Genomic DNA, 26,732 nt, shown 5'->3' on the forward strand with positions numbered 1-26,732 from the left:
ACTACGTGTCCCGTCTAGACATCTCTCTCTCTTCCCCCCCTCTTCTCTCTCACCTCCTTCTCTCTTTCTCTAGCCCCAGTTTCCATACTACCTACCTACTGCAGACTGCTCCCCTGTCCCACCGACACCATCGCCTCAACACCTGGTTCACCTCTGTAACCCTCTGCCAGACCTGCTCCCCCTGTGGCATTCTGCCTTGTGAATGGAACAATATGTTCTGTTTCCATAGCCCTGTGCTACTACTTGGATGTTGTTTCTTTCATTTTGGAGAACAAGTTAGGGTGTTTCATTATATCACCTGTCCAACAGACATAAAGAAATCTATGAAAACGTGCAACGAAATGTAACGCAAAACGGTGATTTGTGGTGCATTCACATCTACGCTCTGGTTCATTGAATATCCTTGTACCCAGGTGCACAAGTCAGACCTGGCGGGTCTGCCTCCTCCCTCCCTTAATCTCCACCCGACAGCCAGCCCATCCCACGTGTTGCCAATGCTACGGCCTAAAAATATCCCTCGGCTCAAACCACTTCTACCAATTTCCACTGTCCTTTGCACAAGACACTCTCATTTCTCGAGTAACTTTTCCTTTGTGCAGTCTGGGCTTCCTCCAAACAGCATCCCAGCCTGCACCGAGTGACCTGTCAGAGACATGCTAACGAGTTCTGTGAGACACCCGTGCAGTTACCTGGGCTCCTTTTCCTGACAGTGTCCTCCCGGGGTACTGTGCTCCAACACAGAAACGTTCTCCAGGATTTGCACGTTTGTCCTCTGCTCCAAATGGACACCTTGTTTTACTTGCCCAGTCCCTGCCTCGCCTCAGGTCTCGGCTTAGACATGACTTCCTTCTGCGACCCGTACGGCAGGCTGCGTGCTCCCCAAGTGCCCCATAGTCAGCTCGCATCGGGTCTTTCCTCTTGGAGCACGTACTTGAAATTCCCACTAACCCATGGTTTCCTCCTTGAAGAAAAAAGGGGCTCAGTCTTGTTCACTATTGGATGTCTATTTCAAGACATAGCAGGGGCTCCAGAAAAGTTGGTGGCATTGAATGGAAATTTCCCAAAATATTCAATTTTTGACGTCCTTTATACACGGAGGTGAAGCTTATGCCCCATGATTGGCAAGACACATGCTTTGCGATGACACATTTATGACACCATGGCTTTGTTCAGGTTTCAATTCTGTGGCTGCAGAATAGGACAAAGATATCTGTTCCTCCTGCGCCTGGGACTATTACCCCAGCTCTACCAGCACATGGAAGATAATAGCACCATTGAGTACTTGTATAGTTACGTTTTACAAAGTCCTTTCAGATCCGCCAAACTCATTTTGTTCGTGCCCTACTCCCCCAAGTGTTCATCCTCCTTCATGCATCCTATACCAGTGTTCTTGTTTCTTGGACACTCCTGTGTCAGAAACATGATGCAGAATGCAGCCAAGCTGGGCTGACCCATCCGAGTAACGGTCACAGTCCAGCGTGGCCTTTTCAATCTGGCCTGGCCAGCGGGGCTGCTGGTCTACCGATTGAAGGCTGCACCTCTCCCGGGAGTCTCGGCTCCCACGAGTCTCAGCTCCCACAGATCTGCCACTGCAACAAGCCAGCGCTCAGGCGACTCCAGGCAACTGCAGCTCGTCTTTCTCTGGGGTCATTTCTTTCCTCCTCGTGTACCTCCCGTCTTTGCCTTAGACTCTCCCATTCACCGTCCTCTGCTGCTCAAACAATTCTCCAAAACCATAAATACGGCCACGTGACAGTCAGCTGTGATCCCCTTCAGCCGTCCAGCCCGCCACACTGCTTCCCCCCGGCAAGAAGTGCTTGGGCTGGTCCAGCGTCTCTTTCTCCAAGTTCATCTGGTGCCATCTGCCTCACAGGATCCCTGACCTTGTGCCCCACACTTCAGCCCCATCAGGCCACAAATAGTTTCGGAGCACATTGGGCTGCTTTCTGCTTTAACCCATGTTTAAAGCCTTTTCTCCATTTGAAACCACTGTCCGGCCAGTCACCATGGAGAACTCCTATTCATCCCGCAGAAACCTCCCACTCTGTAAAAACCTCTCTTCTCTCAAGAAAAACTGATCATCCCCTTTGGAACCACTATCATGTGCTATCTTCCCTTGTCACGTCGTGAGGTGCTCATGTGGGTCTACATCTGTCACTCCTTGCCATCTAACAGATGCTAGAGGACAATTCTGGATTTTACGTTTCTTTGTGTCCTACACCCGGCACACCACAGGTGTGTTTATTAAATGAGAGATGAATGAAAAACTCAATCATCAGAAGCAGCCAAGACTCAAAACTGTTAGAATTTTTTCCAGCCACATTATAAATGCACCAAGACTGATTCTAGACATTGGCTCAAAGTTTTCACTTGGCTTTGATTAAGGCCAGAGGCACAGTGGTGGGGCCATCCAAAGAAAAATCCTAATGGTCATTAATCTCCCTGAAAAATCCTAATTTTTCCCGCCAGTTATTTTACTAAGTCTTGTGACTATGCACCCGTCTAGCCCATTAAAAATCATAAAGACCCTTACAAACTGAATACTGCTCCAAATTGTCCTACAGCACTGCAGTTACCACATAAGAGGCCAGGAAAAGTCTACCATTAAACAGAGGAAGACAGGAGCACAGGGAAAATTAGAAAATGAGACCAAGAGCTGATCTGAAGAAAAGACCCATGGGTCTCAGAGTTCAAGGTGCCTTCTTAAAATAAAAGTAAATAAGTAAATAATATCAAAGCACAAAATGAACCCGCCCCCATGCAGTGCTCCATTAGCTACCTTTGCTGATGCATTTGTTTTTGATAACGTTGGCGCCGATTGCAAAGTTAATATGTACGTACCTGGGAATTTTGCGTGGCGGGAGAAAGGGGAACGTAAGTTTCTAGCTGTATGCTTCAGCTGACACAGTTTTACAGAAATTACACTTCATGGGGAGGAAAAGCCCTTGATGGCGCCCCCATGTATTGGACAGTATCACGGTTCTGACATGACTTGTCCACAGGAAAGAGACGAGTACACACCTTGAAACTTGCTATCTGTCCACAATCTCGGAGTCTAACATTCTTCAGCAACTCATTTGGTTTAATAAACTACGGCAACTTATTCAAACTTCTAAGAAGCTGCCAAGTAAAATGAGATGATTTGACTGGAATAACATGTTCTAACTGCTCTGCAATTTAAGAGAGGTGTTATTCTACTTTTCACTGGACCCAATGCATTCCACAGGGTTTGCCCCAATTGTCTTTAATAGTGTGACCATAAAACTTACATAACGTTTGCTCTTTTAGAGTTCTGTTTCGTTTAATGGGACAGTATGCAGTCAAAAATTTGTTTCATCTGGTTAGTTTATCTGGATGTTTCTACCTTGTCATATCAGACTATATTAATCCCTATCAACACAAACATAGGAGATTTCCTACGAGTTCATTACAACAAAATTTGGTTGCCATCAAACTGTTTTTAATTGTGTAGTTATTTCTGTTACCTATTAAAAGGGGAGAGAGATGGCCAGGGCTAGGCTATCAAGGCTTTTCAAATATTTCCGTACTTTTAATGGGTTTCTATCTCAGTGGGAAACAATTCTATCGCAATTCAATTTTTTAATAGAGTGGACTCAAAAGAATAGCATATTTGATTGAAATCTAGGAACAAACCCAACTGTAATAGAAAACTACTCCCTAAACATGATCTAGAAGCATATCAATATCTTTGCCAGTGACGGTCACCCAGGCAAGGGGCCAGTTCCCTTGTACGGTGTAAGCTCCACCATGACCCACAATTCATTACAAAGAAATTTTGTAGATCTTATATTTTCTGAGATGCCAGATTGTGGAATCCTAAAAAAAAGATTTGTCTCAGGAGAAAAGAAAGACAAAACAAGATCTCATTTCTTAACTCATTTTGCATGAGTAGATTCAACAAATGAGAATTATTTAGACGGAAATACCTACTGGTCTTTCAGAAGCCTAAAACTTAAGTAATTAGAAGTGAAAGTTAAAATATATTTCCCTTTGTGTATTTATCTTTCTGAGGTACTTTGAAAAAAAAAAGCAAATTTTGTTTGTTTTTTCCCGTCTATAATCAGTTGTTAATGAATATGATGGATAAAACATGTTATGGAGAAGAATTCCATGATAATATATATTTAAAGTTGAAAAAGTCTCAATCTGTCAATATCAAGAATGTGATAGAATAATCCCTAACCTACAAAGCACCATTTCACGTACAAGGACCCCTATTTTTTCCATATGCTTTGGATCAATAATATGAAACAATCTAATAAACCTTTAATAAAGAAACTTTTTTTAGAGATCAGACTTGTGAGGGAGGAAGAAGTGAAGGAAGGTGGTCAAAAGCTGCAAACTTCCGGTTATAAGGTAAGCACGTACTAGGGAAGCCATTTCCAACATGGTGCCTGTAGTGAAGCCTGCTGTGTGGTATCCAGGTGAGGAGTTAAGAAGGCAGATCCTGAGATTTCTCAGCACAAGGAGAACATTTCTTCCCTTTATTCTTTTCTTCTTTCTTTCCTTTTTATTGTGCCGGTGAGAAGACAGATACAGTATTAGCTGAGCCTACACAGATGCAAATCAGACCATCCGCTGTATGTCTCTCACTTACACAGTGATGTATGTCAATGAGTTCTCAAGAAAACTGGGGAGGGCGGAGGGGGAGAAAAATGACTAAATATCAGAAAGGAAAAACAATTTTTTTAACTAAATGCTTGTCATAGGACTAAAATGTGAAATAAATTAACTCACACCTGTTGTTTTTGGGGGTTTTTTTCCTGCCTGGAGATTTATAATAAATATGAAAATGTAAATAAGTTGCATAGTAGGATTTTATTTAGGTCCTTTCGAAGCCTCATACTTAGGGAAGCAAAGATTTTAAATCAATAAACCAAAATATAGACTTCAATTAAGCCTTAACATTCCCATCCAGGCAACACTTAGCTTATAATTAAGGATTTAAAACCTGCTAAAAAGGAACTTTTATTTGCTGCCGCATTCATGAGAAACATACACTATTCCCTGTAGGTAGAGCTCTATTGATTTGAAAGTTTTGCTGATGTTACTCCCTGTATTGGATAAGTTTATGCAAAAATGAAACAAAGGAGCAAAACTGATATTCTAGCATGCTGGAGTTTGGGGTTTATTCACGTCTCTTTAGGTCTGTAAAACTAACCGAAATTAGAATCCAATCACAGAAAGCTTTTCAAGGGAAATTGAGCACAAGATTTTTATTTTTTTTATTTTTTATTTTTTTTCAACGTTTATTTATTTTTGGGACAGAGAGAGACAGAGCATGAACGGGGGAGGGGCAGAGAGAGAGGGAGACACAGAATCGGAAACAGGCTCCAGGCTCCGAGCCGTCAGCCCAGAGCCCGACGCGGGGCTCGAACTCCCGGACCGCGAGATCGTGACCTGGCTGAAGTCGGACGCTTAACCGACTGCGCCACCCAGGCGCCCTGAGCACAAGATTTTTAAATGGCCCAAGTCATAAGACACTTGGTCAATTTTCTTTCCTTTATTTCCTTCCGTCCTTCCTTCCTTCCTTCCTTCCTTCCTTCCTCCTTCCCTCCCTCTCTTCCTTCCTTCCTTCCTACCTTCCTTCTTCTCTTCTCTTTTCTTTCTTTCCGTCACTCCACTTACGTTTTAACTAAGATAAAAGAAAAAGCAATACCTACCCAAGAATCAGAGAAAATGGGACTTGAACTGTGCTGGGAAAGCAGGATAGTGGGGGTAAACATGGGAGTTTGGGTAGAAGTTGAATTGAACAGAGCAAAATTTTTAGGCCTTTAACTTGTAAATCAGAATTAGGTTCTTCCTTCTATATGAACACAAAATAAGAGATACCTAGATTTAAGTGGTGTGAGATGAGAAGACACTGGAGCTGTGAAACTATGAGAGGCCCTCGATGGAAATTGTTCATGTCCAGTGGAAAATAAGGAAGTGCACCCCTTATTTTTAACAAGTTGCCTACTTTGTAAGGGAAGCTGCCTGGGGATACAGGAAGAACTCTGAAAACAGACCAGTGTGTATTCATTAACCAATAAGGAAAAAAGTACGCAAAGTTCATCGATTAGTCCGCATTGTGAAATCTAGACACATCTAGACATCAACCGACTGGAAGTTCAGGGCCGTATCTACACAAAGATGTGACCAGGGCACCAGGCGTAACAAGGTGGAAACTACCCCAAAACTATTTATAAAATGAAGACCCCAAAACTATATCCCCAGGTGCCTCGACCACAAAGAGAAATGTAACCACTCGGGGTCAGTTTGTAACCTTGAGTATACAGCACCTATCAGTGGGAGCAGAGGGCAGGTGAGAATAAAAATATGGCAGTCCCACAAGAGAACGAGCCCCCTGGGAAACAGACATCTGGCTAAAATGGTTCCTATTTTCTTCTATAATTTAATTCAGTATGTAAATGAGGTAATTTAATTCAACAATGTACAGGAGCTAGCAAACAAGAGCCTGTTGGTGAAATACTATGTGTAAGAATTTAGTAGAATATTAAGCAGAATAACTAGGTAAGTGGCTAAATATACCCTTTTAGTAAATTATGCGTAGGTTTAGATATTGTCTAATAAAAGTATAAAATATCCTAGGGAGTATCCTATAATTTTTTTCAAGTTTTTTAATTTACTTTGAGAAAGTGAGAGAGAGAGTGGGGGAGGGGCAGAGGGAGAGGGAGAGAGAGAATCGCAAGCAGTTTCCACATTGTCAGCACAGAGCCAGCCATGGGGCTCGACCTCACGAACCGTGAGAAATCAAGAGTTGGACACCTAAGTGACTGAGCCACCCAGGTGCCCCTATCCTGTACTCTTAATCAGAATAAGGAATTTCAAGTACACGGTTTGGACCCCATCTTTCCCTTCCTTCGGTCTTTTTTTTTTTTTTTTTTTTTAATTCTCCTTCGGCATAAGATGCGTCTATTCTCCAATACAAAGAAAACTTGCTTTTTCGTTCACGGTGTGTGTCAGTTCTTCACATTAAATATAAATCTATTAGAATGGGAAATATGCAATCCGAATAGCATTCTTCTCATCTACACATTATTTGCAAATTTAAAACTATATGTTATTGTAATACGACACACGACAGTATTTAGTATGCTTGCCAAGTACTTTTAAAGTCCTTAGAGTAAAAACCATTTTACTTAGCACAAAAAATTTGCAGTAGAGTCTACATAATTATAATTATTCATGCAAAATATTTCACCCAGCTTTCACACAAAAACAAAGTGATTAAAATACGGCCATTGTGCAGGGAAAAGGAAAAATATGCTTCTGGGTTCAGTGGTTTGGTCAAGAGTGGAGTGGATCTAAATCCCAGACCTAAAAATGAAAATGCTGCTGTGATTTAGTGGAAGTGAAACTTTGAATTGTATCAGATTGAGGAGCTTTAAAAGTTAAGACTCGTTTTCCCAAAAGAGCAGTATCTGAGAAATCCCCGTCACCGCCTTCTCCCCTCCCACCCCTACTCCCCCAAGAGGAGAGCTTGAAGTTCATCATAACTCACTTCCCACTCAAGATGCTCTTGAATGCAACGCTCGCGGGGTCCTACCGAATCTATCGGCAGGGGCATTTAGAAGAGCTTGGTTTCTAGCCAGTAATAGGCCATCAGGCATTCTTCAACCCAGACCAGACCCCCCACCCCCCCGCCAGGGGATTGATATGAACGCATCGAGGCTTACTCCACACCAGTGGTTCCCCAAGTGAGACCTCTGGGCCCACAGAAGCAGCAGCACCTGGGAACTTCTGATAAATGCAGATTCTCGGTTCCCACCTCAGCCCTACTGAATCAAAACTTTTGGAGGTGGAGCCCAGCCCAGAGGCGGCCTACCTCTATAGTCTGTGTTTTAACACACCCTCCATGTGACTCTGTCGGGCAGAAATTTGAGACCTGTTACCCCACATCGTGTAACCACCTGCTATAGAAGGCACCTTCGATTTGGTTAAAAAATATGACATAGTGTCAAGGTGTTGCTAGCTGTTCAAGGTCTCTTCCTTTCTTCATGGGAAATAGTGTAATGGTATTAGTTTGCCCAAACGCAGCCCAGCTGGTGTTCTCATGTTCCTTGTGACCCGACTTTGCCTTTCATTTTTCTTTCTCATCCAGAAAAGAGGCCTTTTCAGGGTCAGGCGCCATTTACCATCTTCTCACCATTCCCCAGTCCTGGAAGCCAGCCTTGAGAAAGCTCCCAGAGATGGGTGGGTGGGTGGGTGAGTGGTTGAATTTAGCCTGTCTTTCTCTCTAGGGAAAAAAAAAAAAAAAAAAGGCCTTAGTTTATCTTCCTTTGAAGACACAAGGAACATGAGGGCCTGACATCAGCTTACCTCCAGAGTCTCTTACCCATGACTCTCCAGAGAGTCAAGTCTGTCCATTGACTATGGCAAAGTCACGCCCCCAAGACACTTTACATTCACTATTGCTTTGCATGGAGCATTCTGGAGCCCCAACGTGGCAGGACCACTTCCTTCTGGCCATTTAGACCTCAGTTTCAAACTCCCCTTCTCAGGGGAAACATCCCAGACCACACAGCCAACCCAGCCTTAGTCATTCGTGGTCCATCATCTCATTCTGTTGGATTTATTTTTTGTCCTCCAGAAATATTCTCTTTCTCTTTATTTCTTTATTTGCTTGGGCTCTCCAGGCATAAATGCAAACTCATGAGAGCAGAAACCTTGTCCCTCTTGGTCACTGTAGTATACCCAACAGTACAGCACCTGGCACCGAATTGTGGACACTCTCCAAATATACATTCAGTGAACAAATGGATATATTGGCCAGGTGCTAAGAACAACTGGAATAAGGGTGTGAAATACACTTCTAGTCTCTTCCCTTTTCCCACTCTGTTCCTTTGCTCTGTTTCCCAATCGTTTCTTTCACATCGTGTCGGCATGCCTCATTTCTCTGGTGCCCCCAGAAAGCGTGACACCCATGCTTTAGAAGTTGTACCCGCTTCCGTGGCAGCCTACTGGAGAAAGGGTCTGTTCACATTCCCACCTCCAAAATTTCCCGGAAAGCTCTCCACCTGCCCCAACTCTGCCAGGTCCTGAGCCATAGTGGGCCAGAACGTAGCACTGGGTGAGGGCTATGCGTTTCACAGCCCAAACTTGGGGGCTTCAAATCTCAACCCTGTTACCCAGAACCTGGAGGATCTGGGACAAGATTCTCTTCCTACGTATGCCTCAGTTCTTCCCTTATCAAATGAGGACAATACAAGGCCACCGTGAGGATGAAGAACTCCCCACAGCACCTAGCACACAGGAAGCGTTCAGCCTATGTTAATTGTGTTCTTTTCACTGATCCTGAATGAGTTCACGTGGCTTCCAAAACAGCCTGACGATTCAAAGGAAGCGCTAACACTACCAAGTGCCCTCAAACAGAATGGTTACGGGCACATACTAACAAGCCATCTGCAAACGGACGCTGTCGAAAGAAACGCTAGACACACTTCCGTCCTTCCACACATTAGGATGCATTTCCACACATTAGGAGACATACTGTCATCTTGACATCAAAATGGCAATCACTTGGACACGAGAGTGTGGTTTGTATATAAGAGAGGGAGGATGTTTTGCTATGAGTGGACAGACATGTGATCACATGTGACCGGCCTGCCTGCTTGTTCTCCCTCTCACAGCACGCACAAATGCCCTCAGCCAAAGGGCTCTCTTCTCCTCACCCCTCCTCACGCACAGAGTGGGCCATCCACTGTGAAAACAAAGTCTGTGAAAGCGGCTCCAGACAGAAAGATCCAGAGACACACTTGAAAAGCCTGTTTCTCTGGTTGCTACAGGAAGGTGGCCCAGAGAGAGAGGAGAAGGAGAAACACGGGGACAAGGAGAGGCGGTCGGGTGGCCCCGAAGCTGGCAGGGAGCAGTACCTCAGGAAGCTCCAGCTGGAACGTGGGAGCAGACACCCTCCAGAGCTATGTCCCTGCTTCCATCTGGGACACTCCAACCTCCCAGCTCCCACAGAGACCCAAGGGGAAGCCCAGGAGGGAGTGACATTTTTCAGTGCCACAGGGACACCCCCACTCCACACACAGGTGCACATCTCACTGCCAAGTACTTGCATTGGCCTTCGGTCCACCGGACGCTTAGACACCCGGGGGGGCTAAGGATGACCTTTCACCTCACCAAAGTGTGTCTAAACAAGCAGCTTGTGACTCTCACATATGCACCTGCCACATGAACTTAAGGGCGCCCATGGCAACCAAGCTAATGAGCTTGGGTATTCAGAGGGAAAAGCCTTGGTAGAAATCACAATCTGTGAACGAGGGTGTAGCTGGAAGAAAAAACTCAAATGTTTATAGTTGACAGCTCATATTGAGTTATTTGTAGCTACACCAGCTCTCTGTAAAATCCACTTTCATTCACACGTTCGCCGCTATGAGAAGAAAAAAAAATCACCCCAAGACCGTTTAAGAAGAAACAAACAAAAACACTTCTATTTTTCTGTGGTCTTTTCTCTCCCTTCGGTTGCCTAATTTATCAATCTTCACACTTCCTGTAATTTTCTGTTAATACTTGCTGACTGGTTGCCTACTTTCACTTTTCTCTTACAATCAAAACACAGATAGGAGTCCACGTGTGAAATGGTTAAACACCACGGTTTCCTCACATCCACTTAGAGAGTTACTGTTTAAAATCGTTTACATTCCTTCATTCTCAGCTATTTCAATCCTTTTGTCTCCTCTAGATCTTGAAATCCTCCAAAGCAACGTCAAATAATAAATATGCTCAGACCAAACAGAGAAGCTATGTGATTTTTAATTCAAGAATTCTTAATTATTATCACAAATGTAAACATAGGTATATGAGTAATTCACACGTGAATGGTACATTATTCAGTAAGTTGCCACTTTCTGAAGCAACAGGACTTTCTCAACAAGCGATAATAATTTGACAAAATAGTAAGTGAGTCAAAACAAATACTATTAAATGATACAGTTATCATTATATATTTTTAAGACATAATCAAAATATCTACCTTTAGATAGGAATAAGTTCTCTGTCCCTGGAAATGCTCCAGCATTCAATGTCGGATTCAAAATGTTTTTTTTTTTTTTTAAATATTCCAGTGAGTGACCAGAAAGTCATTGGTCTCACGCTTCCAAAGCCATTGAGGACTAAAGATGGCGGACGTAACACAAACAGGTCCTACTTCATCTGCTGGCTTTGAACTCCTGAAATCACAGCTGCCCTTGTTGGCTCCTCCCTTGAGCTCCCACGGGCCATTATTGGGATACTCAGTAGCTGGTATCTTGAGACGTTTTGCTTATTTGCGGTGTTTTACTAATATTCCCCACCACGTCTCGAGAGCATGGCTTTGCTCTCCGCCCTCCTCCAACTCCTCCTCCTCTGATACAATTTAGGAGTGTTGCAAAGGAAAATTCCTGCTTAGGGGGGTGGCCTAAAATTACCTTCAATGACCCTTTAAAAACTAAGATTTTTATGACCCTCTGACTGCATGAATAGGCAGGATTAAACCCATTCAACTGTGGGTGATATGAATAGACCGCGTTCTGGCCCCACTCCTCATAAAACTATAGAGACCCAAACAGGAATGTTCCCTGAAAAAGCATGGCCAAAGTCATTCGCTAAAGGATCAGCTGTACCTAGAAACCATAAAGAAAAGCCAGGCATCAAAATCGCATTGGCGGTGACTCCAGAGATTAACTCTGTCATCATTGTCCAGCAACAAAGGGAAAGGAAAAAAAGACAAAACATGGCCGATATTCATCTTGTGCTATAGAGTCCTGGGGAAGAGGAGATTTATTTTATTTCTGTCATGCCAATATTTCTACACGATTGAGATATTGGATTACCTCATTCTTGAAAACATACAAATGGCCACAAATGACGACGACATTCTCCAGTGCATATGTTGTACAAATATATATGAATAATCACGGAAATAATTTTAATGTTGAGGGCAATTCCCGGTTGGTCCCACGGAAATAACATGTTGACGTTCACAACACTACTAAGAACCCGACATCCAACAGATAATTGGAGTGCACAATAGAAATGCAGTAACTGTGTCATTCAAGAACACTTTTTTCCGTATTGTTTTATTTTCTTCCAGATTCTCCAGAGGTAGTTCTGTACCCCAACTTATGTTGTAAAAAAATACCAAAGTTGTCACGATACACACGAAACTAGTGAAGCGTCTGCCACCTAAGACTTCCTGATATGTTTTCCTGCATGTCACCATGTCTCTTCAATGAACAAAAACCCATGAGATTTTCTTTATCCAATTCCTGGATGTCTACAAAACTGAACCGGGCTTGGGGGGAAGCCCTTACATCGTCCTGTCCCACAGACTGAAGTACAAGTTTTATCTTGAACTAAATTCCGCTCCGCCTTACTCCGAACATTTTAAACAAATGTGCGAGGTTTATCCATGAATCCTCAACTGAAAACGTAAGGCAGAGTAATAATCAGTTCTCGGCAACCAACTCCTGAAACCGCTGTAGAGTTTATTTGTGTTGCTCTTATCCTGCTTACGTGGGATTGAATGTGTCAGCCCCTGCTTGCCTTCTAACCCAGAATGCTGAATAGCAGTTTCTGCTACAGTCAAATCAGCTTAGTGTGAAACTACCAACGGCCTCGGAATTGTGCACAACCCAACCTCTTTAGCCGTGAACAAAAATTGTCTTTCAAATAATCAGAGCCATGGACCAAGATAACACATTTGACTGTTTAGCAGAGAAGCAGCTGTCACAAGGAAGACTCGGGCTAGTCGGTAACACATGTTTTTCCTAACGGACACAACCTTCGTTAGAGAGGAATGAGTCGGGTGGGTGTAATTACCCACTTAGCTCCAACTCCCTTACAAAAATCACACATTATGGTTGAAATACAGACTCAGCTTGTGCAACTAAATATAGTCCACATTTTCTGTGATCGGCCAGGATATCATATTCTCAAGTGATCAGAAGTATTGGCAAACAAAGGATTTCATGGACTGGACACTTCTATCCATTTCTGGCCCCAGAAATAGAATTTTCTAGAAAGTACTGTCCAAATACATATTCTTAAAGAAGCACCTATACGAAGGAGCTTTGGTAAACACAATCAATTTTATTACAGGGGTTAGGGTTTTTTTTGCCTGTAACAACACTAAAACAACTTTGATGGTGCTTTGAAAAGTGCAATAAACAAGTAATAGATTCATAAACACAAATCTTTTCTAATACCCTTTTTTATTATTTAGCAAGCACCCTTGTGTTTTCTTCAAATCAATTTTCCTTCAAATATTTCAAAGAAAAAAAAAATCCTTCAAACCAGAAAACAACTCAGATGCTTTTGTTTCAAATAAGCTTGGCCACCAGGGAACTGTTACTTTATAGCGGGCTGTGGTCAAATAGAAATTCAAATGACCACACGACGCATTTCACGAGAGTCCGTAATAGTCGGATACACACGACCTTCCAAAGTTAGTTTATTTTGGATTATAGTGTGATTCCCCAAAGATTTGGATATTTAACAAGGACTTGCTACTGACTTAAATAACTTCACAAAAGATACTAAGTAGGTTCAGTATGCTACACGCGCAAACACAGAGAGGTAAGCGTCATGGCCAACATTCCTATAAATGTGTGATTCATTTTAGCCTGATTAGCAACGGTTTTCAAAATGGCTCCATTAATCCTCACACAACCACCCCCCACCTCAACCCAGAACCAACAAAACCTTCAGCTTATTTAAGCTTGAAACTTGAGAAAATAATCTGGCACTCTATCGGAACCCCAAATGCAGCTGTAGATATCCCTCTGAGACCTTCACGGGGTTGGTAGACACCTCAGTAAGAGAGTTTTATTAGCATTTAATTTATTTAATTTTGAAGGGATTAGACTAGATGTTAGCCTAACTGACTGCCATCCACATTCCAAGATCTCCAACCCAACCCCATGACTTCTCCCAAGAAAATGACCGTGTATTTTGAGAAAGGCTTTATATAGTCAGCTTGTTTTGTAGCCTCAGGTTTCCTGGGGGGGGGGGGGGGGGTGGAGAGTGAACAATTTGAGGTTTCTCAGCTAACTGGCTACTTAAAAAGGAAGCAGTCATAAGCCAAAACCTCAGTGAATCATGTCGACCTGTTTCAAGACAAATCCATGCCTTAAATTCTCATTCCTAGCTGAAAAGAAATTATTATCCTCAATTTATTATGCAAGTTTATGTTCATTGCCACGCATCACGGGGGTTAGGTACTAAATTAGAATACATTGTAAAAAAAAAAAGAAAAAAGCTCTTCAGGTCATAACTAAGCGTTTAAACAGCTTTTCTTGTTTTACTGGCATGGTAAGAAAAGCATTAACCCTTGCAATAAGGCCTTTGGGGTTCAATTTTGGGGAAGCAAATCTCCCAGAACCCACATGGGCAATATCTCATACACACACACACACACACACACACACACAAACACACTCATCTTCACGAAAAACAGTTTTTACTGATTGCCTCCCATGTACCTGGTATTTTACGGACCCGTATGTAATGGACAACGATGTCTAATTTCCAGAGATTATTTCCAGCCAGAAAATTAATTATGAACCATGAAAGGGGGGGAAAAAATCATCCCTCCAAACAAAGAAAATTACCTGCTGGTTTCATACAAATCAGAGCTGGCATTTGAAGCACAGGATTCTGGCTTTTCTGTGCAGCATCCAGGGAAAGCTGGCATCTGATGACAGTGAGCACGTTGCCAATATCAGCTGCAAGCCAACCCTATCACTAGTCGGGCTGACGGTCCCGAAATAAAACAAAGACCAGATTACTGGCCTTGAAAATATCAAGAGGGAGGAACTGCTACTTAAGAGGCATTTAAATAATCTTCCTATGTTTCTTAACAAGATTACCCCTAAAGGTCCCTGAGAAACCCAACTCCTTCCCGCCCTGGGTTTTGTGCTCTCCTGCCTAGAAAGCTTCGTGTAGACCTATTCTTAGAGCACCTCTCCACCAAGGGTAGAGAGTGGGCCCCCACCAGCCTGGCTTGTCACTCTTAATGAGGATGTTGTCAGCCAGCCGAGACCCACGCTGGGAGACTGGGGTTCAATATGCGTCTCCTCTAAGCCAACAGTCGGAACGCGGCTGTGTTGGTACACTCGGGGCCACATGCACGTCCTTTTGATTGACCTGGCAGTTTCCTCCCATGAGTATGTGCATCTACCCAGCAAACCTATGAAGCAAAGGAGGGTAATCTTCCCCATTTAGAGTTGGAAGACAATGGGAGTGCAGGAGTCAGGCAATTTGCCTGCAAGCTCTTTCCACTGGTCATTACTAGATCTCTACCCTGGATCTCGTCTTAGAGCCTTTTACCGCTCAAGTCTGTGAATGGGACCGAGTCACACGATATCCCAACGGCAAAGGTGAGAGGCGATCCTACAATCCAGTCACAGGTACCATCCAGGTGGATGACAAGCACCACTTTAGGGTACAAATGTCATCTGGAAGTCCCCTGGGAGAGCACCCCATGGTGGTGCGTACCCACACCCCAGACCGTCTCCGTCCCCTTCACCCAGCCAACAGGAGCAGGCAGAGTACAGCTCCCTTCCAGTCTTGGCAACTCTATTAATTAGTGAGATAGATACAGATACAGCTAGATATAGACATAGCCTTTTAAACACCTACCATTCTACTACATGACTTCCCAGAAGGGATTTTCAATAACAGAGAATCGAGGCTGTTCATGTGAATAAGGGCATCGCCTCGAAGTGTCCTCTCCTACGAAAGAATTTAAGAGTTTCCTAACAAGTGCTATGGACCACCGTAAAGATTTGCCTTTAGGATGACACATAACCGTGAACCGCGAACCGTGAACCGCGAACCGTGAACCGCAAACCGCGAACCGCGACAAGAGAGTTCCGTTGACTCTTTACGTGTGCGGCCATGGCCCAGACAGTCTGCTGTTGAAAAGACCCCCAAAAGGAGAGGACATAGATTCTAAAAAATGCAGAAACGTAGATGAACACTGCTGTGGGGTATTGAATTTCTACGTTTCATGTTAATCCTCAATTGCTCAGAAACATTGTTTGTCTTTAATTATTATAATATTCTCATTCAATTAAAATATAGGTGTTGTAATTCAGACTTTTAATTAAGCGAATTAGCTTTTGACATTTTCTTGGAAAAAGATGTTCCCAGTGTGGCTTTTCCCCTTTCCTTGCAATTAAACATTCCTGAGCACTATTTAAATGCTTTGGGAAGGAAAACGCAATTTATAGCAATATGCCAACTTTTTCAGACGCTGACGAGGCCGCGGCCAACCTCGGGCACCGCGCATTCTAGCGAGAGACGGAAACTTGCTTCGAATCCGAATGACCCTTTTACCACGATGGGTGCAAATACCACAGCTGTGCCCAGAGCACCACCGTTTCTCGATTCTCCAGACAAACGCTGCTGGTAACTCCTAGGACCGCGGTTTCGTTTACTGAAGCCGAGCAGATCCTTGCCAGCCTGAGTATGCCTTCAACTTTGCTTTCCCGTCTCAGCTACAAATTTTCTGCTGCCACATTCCTGTTGCTTCTGTTCCGTGAAGTTGCCAAAGGAAGAAGGTAACTCTGTGGTGGAACAAAGGCCTCCTGCTATTTGCCTAAAGTGCAGCTGGAGGAGCCTGGTGAACCAAGCGTTAACCGCAGGAGAAATACCACCTCTGCTGTATGTGTTCTAAGTCTCCTGATGTCACACTGTTCCTAATAATTGGTCGGGGACAGACGAAGCCTGCCGTCAACTGCGGAGAGATCATTAGCAATATCTTCTTACCGCCCCTGTCATTGCAGTGTTTGCTTTATGATGAGGTTAATGAGTCTCTTCCTTCGAGCTCATCAAAAGTAAGCCTTTAGTTTTCGGGGAACAAATAATAATAATAATAACGGTGCTGTATTTCTGGTGTGGTAAGTACCCACTCTGACGTTCCTCTAATTAGGACGTTAGACTTTTCCAACACGTTCTGTCTGTCGCCTGGGTACAAAACCTTCCGCAGGATGAAGTCGGCCCGGGAAGGGGAGGTCTTGAGGAGCACCTCTGCCGCCTTCACTGAAGCGCCCTTTCATTTGGGCAACGTGATACCATGCAGGAGCACGGAGACTTGATCTTCTATGACTCATAAAATATTTGCTCCTTCAAAAAGAACGAAGGAAACAAAATGCAAGCCGTCAGCGTAGGCATGCATCTGTGGCTATTTGAAATCAAGTCCTTTGATATGCAATCCTGATCCTATCAGCAGGGAAAAGAGAAAAACATTTTAAAGAACACTTCTTAAAAAACACACACACACAAAGGTTCCACTTCATTTCATCAAACCTGAAAAATTCTAGAAGGGCATCTACCTATTCATCTTTGAAGTCACCTGCCCAAACAGTCTTAGTTGTGTATCTGTGTGCCTGTTTGCTTTTTGTAATAAAACAATCCGAGCCTTACGAGGCTGTCAACTCTGCAGAGTAAGATCAGCTAACTAAAAGCTTTTGCTTTAGTTTTTCAACAATACAATTGGAAAAAAAAAAAATGGAGAAGGAAGACAAGGACCAGAAATGACCTGGTATTCAGGCAACCTGAATGAATATGGGAAGAGAAAAGTATACTCTTGCAGCCATTGAGTAATGTCTGCGATCGTATCAATGTTCATAAATTAAGCAGGTCAGAATTGGTCAGTGATGAGCTGGCAAATTGGAGCGGCTGAAAAGAAATTGATGAAAAAAAAGCAAATACCGTCCACTCGTGTTTCTCGGTGGGTGGATTTTCCCACCCACGGGCCAGCAGCACTGTCTGATCTTTTGCCCACCAGCAGGCCTTGGCGCTGTCCCGAATCACGGGCCACCTGGACCCGCTCGGAAACCTCCCGTCGGCTTCCCCACCCCCACCCCGGGCCACACTGGTGACTTCCAGCAACTCAACACGGCATCCCGTGGCCAGTCACTACAGTGAATCAGACGATGAAGAGAAATTCATTCTCCTGATTCATCGTCAAGGACGTGGCTCCCCAGTGTTGAGGCATGACACTTCTTTTTACAAATGCTATTGTTGGCATATTTTGTGTCGAGCACTTGGCCAGAAACATATGTACGTATCAGCTCACTGGATCTTTGCAACACTATAAAGAAGAAACCATTATAATTTTCATTGAAAGGTGAAGACAGAAATTGCAAATGATTAAGATCACATACATGGTGAATGAGAGAGGTAGGACTGGACCCATGCACTCAAAGCGCTTTTTTTTTTTTAATTTTTTTTTCAACGTTTTTTTATTTATTTTGGGGACAGAGAGAGACAGAGCATGAACGGGGGAGGGGCAGAGAGAGAGGGAGACACAGAATGGGAAACAGGCTCCAGGCTCTGAGCCATCAGCCCAGAACCTGACGCGGGGCTCGAACTCACGGACCGCGAGATCGTGACCTGGCTGAAGTCGGACGCTTAACCGACTGCGCCACCCAGGCGCCCCTCAAAGCGCTTTTGATGAGGGCGTCTACAGCTTTGGTCCATCCAGAAAGTCTTTATCCTTCCTTCTGGTGCTTCTACTTCCCTTGGGGAAACTGCCTCTTCCACCTTCTTTGTGGTAGAGCCAAGGGTCCCAGAGGTGGCTCGGGACCCAGGCTAGACCATTCAGATTCTCCTGGGCATTTGAATGTTGAGCAAAGACCCCGGGGCAAGAAAGGAGCTGGAATTTAGCCATCAAGTGGCTGAAAATCAGAGTCAAAGAGCCTTTGCAGGGAGATCAACAAATTGCTGTGGTCGTTATCTTCCCGTGGCTGATCGGTCAGCTCTTCCTTCGATTCCAGGAGCCACTCAAGACCTTCCCATTAAGACCTCTTTCGCGTGTCATTCAGAGTTGGTTTCTGGTGCTTGCAAGCAAAGGCTACCTCCCAGAGGCTCTATCATAATGATGGTAAATAAGGAAGACGTGGTCCAGCTCCTAAGGAATTCAGAATTTACCCAGAGAGATTCATACATGCTCTCTCAGGAGTATGAAAATCCATCATCTGAGCTTATATGAATAAACGACTCATTTTGTTCAACTTCAGACAAAGTTCACAGAGCAACTTCAGTGGTTAACCGAGAGCAATCATTTTGTCCTTAATACGTGAGGATCCCCTGACTAAAATGTCACACCCCTTTGGAGCGGCGACCAAACTTGTTCATTAACTCATTTCTACTTTCATTCTTTCAACATTCCGTTACTGAGCAAGTCTTGTGTTCTCGTTTACTTAAGTACTATATCAACAGTGTAGTTCAAAAATAAGTAAACCATCAACAAATAAACTGACTTGCTCGTGGCAAAGGACACATGCCTATCAGATACTTCCAGTGATATTTTCCGTAACTGGTAGACTAAGAAGCCATTGTAGCAGAGAAAAGAGACCAGAGTTTGTAAGTCAGACACACCTCAGTTCCGGTGTGGTTCCGACGACAGCTCTGAGTATATAGACAAGCAACTTAAAATGTCTCTTCTTCATTTGTAAAAGGAAAATCACAACCCTTGCCTCACACACATGTTGAAAGATTCAGTGAGAAAACCTCTAGGTTAGATGTCTGACACAGTTCTCACGGGATAAAATCAAGGTGTCATTCAGCAGGACGGACTGAGTTCCTTTCTGGAAGGTCTGAGGAGAATTTATTTTCTCGCCTTTCCCCTCTGTGACAGCTGCCCACCTGCTCTGGTTCAAGGCTCTCTTCTGTCTTTAAGCCAGCGTTGGTCAGTCACATCTTTACATGGCATTATCCTGACTCTGACTCTCTCTCTCTCTCTCTCAAGATCTCTCCTGACTCCTCTATTCCACTTAGAAGAGCCTGTGTGATTACATTGGACCCACCTGGATAATCCAGGATAATCTAGGATAATCTATCCATCTCCGGGTCGGCTGATAGCAACCTTAATTCCATCCGCAATCATAATTCCCCTTTGCTATGTAACCTGACAGATTCCCACATTCCCCAGCGTGTGACACGAACATCTTTAGGAGCCGTTACTCTGCCTACCGCAATAATGAAAAGCAAAAACCATAAGCAAGCCAGTCCACACGACAAGAACTGCGCTCACCACTGCCAGGCCACTTATTTAAGAGTTGCCGGTATCCGGAAAGTCGTATTCCACCCATATATGCGCACTTGTTCATACAAGGTTTGGCCGCTGTGCTCCAAGTAAATTGTAGACTGTGGAAAGATACTGGCACGTACTGTCTACGACATTACTTAGCTGGCATCGTATTTCTATTTTCAAAGGCTATGCTTCCCATGCGTGTATATTAAAATTAGGGTCACACAACTTGTCCTCTTTTAAAAATGATTTTGCCTCCATCGCTTTGGCGTAATCCACTTTCCTGCCTTTTTTTTTTTAATTTTTTTTTCAACGTTTATTTATTTTTGGGACAGAGAGAGACAGAGCATGAACGGGCGAGGGGCAGAGAGGGAGACACAGAATCGGAAACAGGCTCCAGGCTCTGAGCCATCAGCCCAGAGCCTGACGCGGGGCTCGAACTCCCGGACTGAGAGATCGTGACCTGGCTGAAGTCGGACGCTTAACCGACTGCGCCACCCAGGCGCCCCCACTTTCCTGCCTTTTAAGAAACCCAGCAAAAACTGCAGTTATCGTGCTCCGCCATTCCCTAAAATACACTTGGAAATCAATGAAGTGCCTAATAAATGGCAAGAGTTGAGCAGAGATGTTTCCTTAAAATGAGCTTGACAGTTTGCCTGTGTACTGATAAGAAGCGCTCAGGAAATTAATTAACAGAATATTTTCCTAATTAACTCCCAAATTGTAGACTGTAATATGAAACACAGTCAGCCGCATGTGGCCTTCAGAAGGCTTTGCTGAACGGGGAGATGACAGATGAAGGGTGTAGATGGGAAAGCGCAGCCATCGGAACCCCTCTTTCATCTTTCCAAATTACACTTAAAAAAATCCTAATGTTACGACGTATAATGAGTAACAGGCCTTTACCAGAAGAATAAAGTCTGTTCCCCCCAAATTATATTAGGTCCGTGATGAATTTGTCCTTGAAATGAAAATGACTTCGCCACATTCACAGAAAGAGTGGCCCTAAACTTTGGTGAAACCCTCGGTCGGGTTCTCGGCCCCGCTGCAATGCTGCACGAGGTGAACAAACACCAAAGCGGTCAAAATATGTTTATCTCGATCTCTGCGGCGGTGTTCTTCTCAACATTTTTCCAGCCTTGCCTTCTTCATCCAAAGAGACTTCATAGATCCTTTTATTTCCCTTAGGGCCCTCGCTATGAAATTGTCCTGCTACAGGTGGACTGTCCTTCCGTCTGTGTGCTGTGCGTATAGCCACACTTTACATATAAAAAGAGTGAGGTGCCTTCGCTTCAGAACTCCAGAACTGACACTGCCTTGTGGAGAACGCGCCCCTACGTAAGGCACTTGTTACGTGCACTTGTTACATGCACCCCTACGTGCACTTGTTAATTCACCCCACAGATGGTTTCCGGGTGCGTACTACTAATAGTAAACAAATTTCATTCTCGTCTTCAACGTGGAGCAAGAACACCAGTAAATATACAAAGCATCCTGATACCGATTTTAAGAAGAAAGTGTCAAGAGCCAGAAAATGTGTCTGTGGGCAATGTCTTCCGTAATGAAAACAAAAACAAAACAAAAAAACTTTGGTCCCTGCACCACTAAATGTCTAAGGAAGCCGTGGATCCTTGAAAGCAGCAGGACAGGCTGAGACTGACCGCGGAGTTCTCCAGGGGTCCGGCTCGCACAGCCTCCCCACCACCTGCGCCTGTGCTGTCCCTGTCACCGGTGGCAGCTGCTCCTCCTGCCTGCCCCCTTGGGGGGCGTAGCAACTTGGAGGACAACACAATTAACTCCCAGGACAGAAGAGATAAATAAGTTTTAACGTGTGAAGCTGGCCGGATTCCTCTCTTTTTGGTTACAAGTGGTGGAGACATAAAAACAAAATCTATAATCTATAATTAGTTTTTAAAGCATCTGGGGACTATCGTGTAGAGAGAGTCTGATAAAAAAAAAAAAGACTGTATATTATAAAGACCATATATTATAATGAACGATGATCCCATGTTTTTTTTTTTTTAAGTGTAATACTTTACAATATAGGCTCTCTTGATAAAATACAGACTCTTGAGAGAAGTACAAAGAATAAATGACTCAGGGTCCCTTTCTAGTCATAGAAGCAAATTTAGCATTTAGTTGCAAGCCTGGGAGAGTGGAAGTCATGAGGGAAACAGCACGTAGGAGGCAGAGAGAATGGAAGGGACCCCAGAGTCAGAGGAGGGCTCACTGGTGGCATGGCAGGCAAGGGCTGTGGTCCAAGGCTGGAGGCATGAGCCTGGCAGGACACCAGTGGTCACTGGAACACCACAACCATGGCCAGTGGTCAGAGCAATGGCCAAGAATCATGTTTTGGTTTTCCGCAGACTGGCCATGAGGCCACTGATACGTCTTTTCCACCTTTATTACAATAAACGCCTATTAACTGAGACATCCAGGTGGTATCTGTCTCCCTTGAGCCAGCAAGTGATTTAACTCCACCCCTCTTATCAAGTGGTTACACTTCTAAACACACGAATCCCGTTTCATTCAATGATTTGACTCAAGATACGAAAAACGGGTTCTATTTATTTCCACTCTCTTGCTTTTTTTTTTTATTTATTTTTTTAAACGTTTATTTATGTTTGAGACAGAGAGAGACAGAGCATGAACGGGGGAGGGTCAGAGAGAGAGAGGGAGACACAGAATCCGAAGCAGGCTCCAGGCTCCGAGCTGTCAGCACAGAGCCCGACGCGGGGCTCGAACTCACGAACCGCGAGATCATGACCCGAGCCGAAGTCGGACGCTTAACCGACTGAGCCACCCAGGCGCCCCTCCACTCTCTTTCTTACAAAGAACTTTTCTCATTGACATCCTGCGTTCTTTCGGCGTGACCATCCTCTGTGTCTAGGAGAGTGGCCAGCTAGCGAGGGGGTCCAGGGAGCCAGTAAGAGAACCAAGATGAGGTCCAAAAGGAAAATCTAGAAATGACGTGATGTGGCTTGAGGATCCTGGAAACGGAGGGAGGATTTATGAAGCCCAGGCTGGGGACCACAATGTGACACAACCGGGCTCAATGTCAGGCACAGAGCAAGATGGAGAAAAGCACTTAGATGTGACCCTAGCTCCCCACCATGGCGTGAATACTGCCCCTCCCGCTTACCGTTGCAGCAGCCCGGACAACTTACTTGACTTCCGTGTGCCTCAGTTTCCTGTTTTGCAATGTGTAGATAAAAGTAGTGTTTATCTCTTGGTGTTATGACGATTGAATTATTAGTAAAGCACTTGGAGCAATGCCTTCTACGTAATAAATACTATGTATAGGTGTTTATTAAACAAAGTGACTACATCAGGTTAGCAAAGAATCTGAAAGAATAATATCTAGGGTGTGATGCCCCCCAGAAAACACTGCTCTGATGAGGAGGCCCTCGGCTAGATCTTTGAGTGGAAAATAGTGGTTAAGGGTGTCTCCCCAGGTCAGACGTGAGAGGACGTCAAGAAATAAAAAAGAGAAAAATGTTTCTAAATTGAGAGCAAGTTTCTTAGAGGCCACGTGACCACTGTAATTCCCATCATGAAGTGGGAGGTTAATCCGACATGCGTGTTGGCCCCTCTCACACCAGTCCCCGCGGGTGAACAGATCCGTGGAACACTGCCCCTGCTGACCCCGTCCCTTCCCAGGGCTCCTGAGAAGAGCCAACCTGCAAAGCTAACGTTCCCGCCCCAGCATCAGATTAATAATTTTCTGTAACAGCGATCACTGCCCCGACAGAACCCCCATCAGGGATGGGTGTGTGCAGGGAGGAGAGCTCCCGTCTTGTGGGTCTATTCCTCTCCATTTCTGATAGGTTGAGGCGTGGGAAGACCTTCATTCATGCTTTCTCGCCGCTATGACACGTAAACTGTGTCCCAGAAAAATGGCACGGGTGGCACTCTTGTCCCACCAGGAACCTGTAGATCATTCAGAGACTCTCCTTGGCCTCAACAGAGAACGGTCTAGAGCTGCTCTGCGATGACGAGCAGACCGACTCTTCTCTCACGGCAGCCATTTTTTCCTCTCCCATAGATTACCTGTTTTACTACATTGCTAGATGAGATAATATGCCCGTTCTTTATTCGTATTGAAAATATGTTTCCTATATTCCAGGCACCACGCTAGCTAACGCTTTGCAAGGCAAACACACTCCCTGTCTCTTACAGGCATATATGGAGAGGTGGTTAGTCGGGGTTCTCCAGGGGAGCAGAACCAATGTGTTGCAGGTGGATATATGGATGGATGGAGACACAGACAGATCAATACATAAACCCATGCATACACGCTAGTTGATCTTTAGGAATGGGCTCATGCGATTGTGGAGGCTGGCAGGTCCAAAATCTCAGGGTAGACCAACAGGCCGGAGACCCAGGGAACAGGGGATGTTGCATTTTGAGTCTGAAGACAGTCCAGAGGCAAAAAATTCCTGCCTCCTCGGGAGACCTCAGTCTTTTATCTGAAAGCCTTCAACTGATTGAATGAGGCCCACCTATATTATGGAGGATAATGTGCTATACTCAAAATCTGTTGATTTAAATGTTAATCTCATCTGAGATGTACCTTCACAGCAATATCAAGACTAGTGTTTGGCCACATGTCTGAGTATGGTGCCACATACTAACACATAAAATCAACCATCGCAAGTAACAAGCAGACACTTTCCATTCAGAGTGAAGAAGCCTACGGAAGAAACACACAGCACTGTTCAAAACCCAAAAGGGGAAGCCCTGTCTCAGACTCCAGTGGTCACAGGAGGTCTCCCTGAGGCGTAACATCTGATCCAGAGGCGACATTCAGACCTAAGGAATACCATGTGCAAAAGTCCAGAGTAAGAAGTCACATGACACACAGGAAGAGCTGGACGTGGTCCCGATGCATCTGGAACAGTGGGAGTCACAACACAAGTTGCAACACAAGGAGAGGTACCAGTCTAGCTCATGCTGACCATGTCAAAGAGTTGGATTTCTTTCCAGAGGCGAGAGGGGTAGTGGGGGCGGGGGGTGGGGGGGGTCATGGAAGGGCTAATGAGAAGAGGCATGACGGGAACTATATTATATTAATGACTCTCATTGTATTGTGGAGAATTGGATTTGGGGTAGCAAGCAGGGAGTCCCTTTAGGAGTAAGTTGAGATAATTAGAATGCGTTGCTATGGTGACCTGTATGTGCGTATTCTCTCCGGCAGGGTTCAGCCAGCATTTCTATGAAGGGCCACATAGTAAATATTTTAAGCTCTGTGGACCATATGCGCTCTGTCACCAAAACTCAACTTGGCAGTTGTAGAATAAAAGCAGCCATAGACAATATATAACAAATGGACATGGCTGTGTTCCAATAAAACTTTATTCACAAAAATAGGCAGTGGGCCAGAATTGATCTGCAGGTCTTTGTTTACTGACAGCTGGTCTCGGGGAACCGAAAGCCACGGCCGGATCCAAGAATTGTTTAGTTTAGGAGAGAGAACCGACGTGAAGTGGTGAGCAGTAAAGAGTGAGGGTGGGGAGGGGAGGAAGTATCAAGGACGCTACGTTTAAGAATGCATCCAAGTGAAGATGTTCCATTAACCCTTGAACCTAAGAGCCTAGGGCTCAGGAAAGAAGTCTGGACTGAAAGGTTAGAGTTCAAAGTTGTTTGCGTATGCCTGCTCATTAAGCAAATAAACTGTCAGAGGGTCGGGGTGGGAGGGCTAGGGGGGAGCTGGGGAGTGGAAGAAAGCTCAAAAAAATAGCAGATGACTCCCAGCACTCAAGAGATGTACCCTCGAAGAGGAATTCACAAAGGCGACTGAAAAAAGTGCCCAAAGAGGGAAGAAGAAAAACAGAATATGAATAGGTAAGAAAGAGAAGGGGGGAGGGAGAGAGAGAGAGAGAGACAGAGAGAGAGAATCAGCTTGCCCGGTGCGGCTGTGAAGATAAGCAAGTTCAGACCCCAAAACATAGGTGGATTTAGTAAGAAGGGGGTGTGCGGTGAGCGTGGGATCATGGGGTTCCCAGGGGAATCGCGACGAGGCGTCCACTCCAATCCCTCTGCAGAAGACTTCCCCGGACGGTCTCCAGCAGACGGTCACCATCCAGCTGGTCCGCTACTGGTCATCACGTTACATCAGTTACCGCATTTGGGTCTTTTGCTTCCAGTCCGTGAAAATTCTTGACTGTAGTGCCAAGTTGAAGAGACAGCGCGGAGAAACCTTAACCAGACACAATTTTTACTCCAAGCATTATTTTTAGCGTCTCCCATTGAGGCTCTACTCACACAGTGCCAAACTGCCAAATGAAAACTGGAAGGAAAAAAAAAGAATCTCACTGCGTTTTTCAGTCATTTGAATACTCGGCCCCAAATGTATTAACTAACTGTATGTGGAACGTGATAGCCCTTGGAAAACAGAAGTTAAGTCGAAAAACGATATCTGATCATTATTACGATTATGAAAGTAGGTTATTGTATTTTCAGGTTCCCACACATTTTAGATGCGTGTGCATGCATGTGTCTGCACACTAGGCTTTATTGGCATTAAATACACCAAGAAAAGCTCTTCTGCTTTAATTAATAGGTGGAGAATAAAAATCTGATGAGGCAATTTTATCTTTAAATATCTTTCATTAAGGTGAATCTGTCACAGTTTTTTTTCCAGATGCTATTTTCAGCTTCTCCTGCTTGCTCTCAAGCATCT

The sequence above is a fragment of the Prionailurus bengalensis genome, chromosome A1 (genome assembly GCF_016509475.1).
Source record: "Prionailurus bengalensis isolate Pbe53 chromosome A1, Fcat_Pben_1.1_paternal_pri, whole genome shotgun sequence".
In the NCBI taxonomy this organism is placed as follows: domain Eukaryota; kingdom Metazoa; phylum Chordata; class Mammalia; order Carnivora; family Felidae; genus Prionailurus; species Prionailurus bengalensis.